This window comes from Pteropus vampyrus, unplaced genomic scaffold, assembly GCF_000151845.1.
Source record: "Pteropus vampyrus isolate Shadow unplaced genomic scaffold, Pvam_2.0 Scaffold33, whole genome shotgun sequence".
In the NCBI taxonomy this organism is placed as follows: domain Eukaryota; kingdom Metazoa; phylum Chordata; class Mammalia; order Chiroptera; family Pteropodidae; genus Pteropus; species Pteropus vampyrus.
Genome location: NW_011888814.1, coordinates 5,093,915 through 5,096,199, shown reverse-complemented (window position 1 = coordinate 5,096,199; position 2,285 = coordinate 5,093,915).

Here is a 2,285-nt window from a genome sequence, read left to right as displayed (position 1 = left end):
CATTGGCCTTGGGTTGCCAGTCAGAAAAATTATGCTGTGACTTACGTTGCCCTGTCAGATCTAAGACCTTCCAAGTGACCTAATGATATAATAGCAATTGACAGTACAATAGCCCACATATAAAAGGGTATGAATGAAAGGAAAATCTTCCTGGTTTCCTCTGCTCACCCTTTACTGAGAATACAGAGTCTGCCAGACTTTTCATTATAGGGAACCTATTTGTCATTGCTTGTCATCCTATGACAGAGTAATTCAGCCTGTAATCAAATAAGCCTGGAAGTCATTTTTACTTATGTATGTAATGGTAAAATATGGCTGTCTTTGGGGATAGAAGAATGAAAAATCACAAACTTTATCTGGTGGTCTTCAAGAGATCTGTTCTTAAATGTACCCAATCTTTTATCTTATTCTTATGTTCAGATCATTTTCAGGAACTTGACTACCAGCAAATAATTCTTTTACCTTTTTTCTAAATCAGCTACCTCTCTTTAAATTAGCCCTGTTTGGTGAGTCCTTATTTTCTTCTGTAAATGCCTCTAGGAAAAAAAAAAAAAAAGGAAAAGCTAAAATAAAGAATATAGAGGAAAAAAATATACAATGTGTCAGAACTGTCCTTCGCTTTTCTGTCAGTTTTGTCGCCGACCTTTAGATAAACTCTCAGAAAGAAATAGAATCTTCTACTTGATAATTTAAAATGCTGATATGTTTATTGTTAAGCTTCCTTTTGGATAGCACTAGTAGCCAAGAGTACTTGAAAGAGAAAAAAACTCAAACAAAGCAAGTTAAAAGTCAATAAAATAAGCCTAAGAACAATATTTCTTTGTAGAAAGAACAGTCTGTTTCATTTCCTATACCCTGTAAATGCAAAAAAGTAAACATTTAACAATATTTACCAAGAAATAAAATAAGAAGATATTTCGGGCAAACCCAAAGATTTTTCCATACAATAGATTCTCTAACACTTCCAAACACTGACATTTTTTCCCAGCACAAGTAATAAGCTTTTGCATGCTAATTCAATAAGCTTTCTCTTATTCTGTCACTAAGAATGCACATAATCAGAAAATAGAATAGTGCAATGGCTCATTTGGCTCTGCATATGCATTTACTTCTGCTCTGAGAAGAAAGAAATGCCCTTTCTTGGATTCCAGGAACAAGTGTGAAAGGAAATTAGAGGAGGGGCAGGAATCATCTACAAAGAGTCCTCTTCAGGCAACATATTAGTAAACTCTGGCATCTTCTAGAATCTGATCACTTTTCATTATACATAGCATATGTTCAAGTCAAACACAAGTCAGAAAAGTTGGAAGCTCAGAGATGCCCGCAAAAAAGAAATTATGCACAGAAAATTAAGGTTTACAGGAGTGTAATCAGCCTGATTTCAGAAAAGCGGGCAAACCCTTCACAGGCTTCCTCTTGTCATGGCTGCATACAAAAATGTAGGCGATTAATATGCTAAATAGGAAAACCTGGGCTGTCAGTTGCTTATGTTTGTCTGCCAGAACCTTGAAATTAGGTCACGGCCGCCAGGGAAAATTCCTTCTCAGATGGCAGGCTGTGTGAACATGTTAACAGACCTAGACAGGATAAAACACCTCCCGAAGTACTCTAAACGATGGGAATGATATACACTATTAAAATTACATCAACTTGTGATTCCAGGATTTTTCACCGTAGAACTAGGAAACATAGCTCTGAGCTTCAAACCTTACTTTCCATCCTGCCCTTGAAAGAAAACAAAGAGGAATGCATCTCCTTTTCAGTTTTTCCAGCTGTTTCATCAACCTACTTAAATATTTAACATTCTAAGTATAAGGTTTCTTTTAATCAGCACAACTCCTGATAGTTTTTAAATATACTGAATTGTAAGATGTCATCTTTATGCAAGGGTGATATTTCTGAAAGATAAATTCATATGTAAGTACATATATAAATTTTTTTTTAAGGAATTGCTGGTAGAGTCACAAACACGCATAAGGGAACATTTATAATACCTGTGCTTTACTGTCTTCGAAATAATGATTATAATGTAATAACTATGTACGGTGTCAGACGGGCACTAGATTTATTGGAGTCATCACTTCGTAAGTTATATAACATCTAATCACCATGTTGTACACCTGAAACTAATATATTATTCTATGCCAACTATAATTGAGAATTTTTTAATTATTGACATAAATAATGGTTATATTTTTGAGTAAAATGTTATTACAATTTTTTGCTAAAATTTCATAAACTTTAAAGCTAAAGTAAGCCTTTTGTTCCTAGGTTAATAATAATGA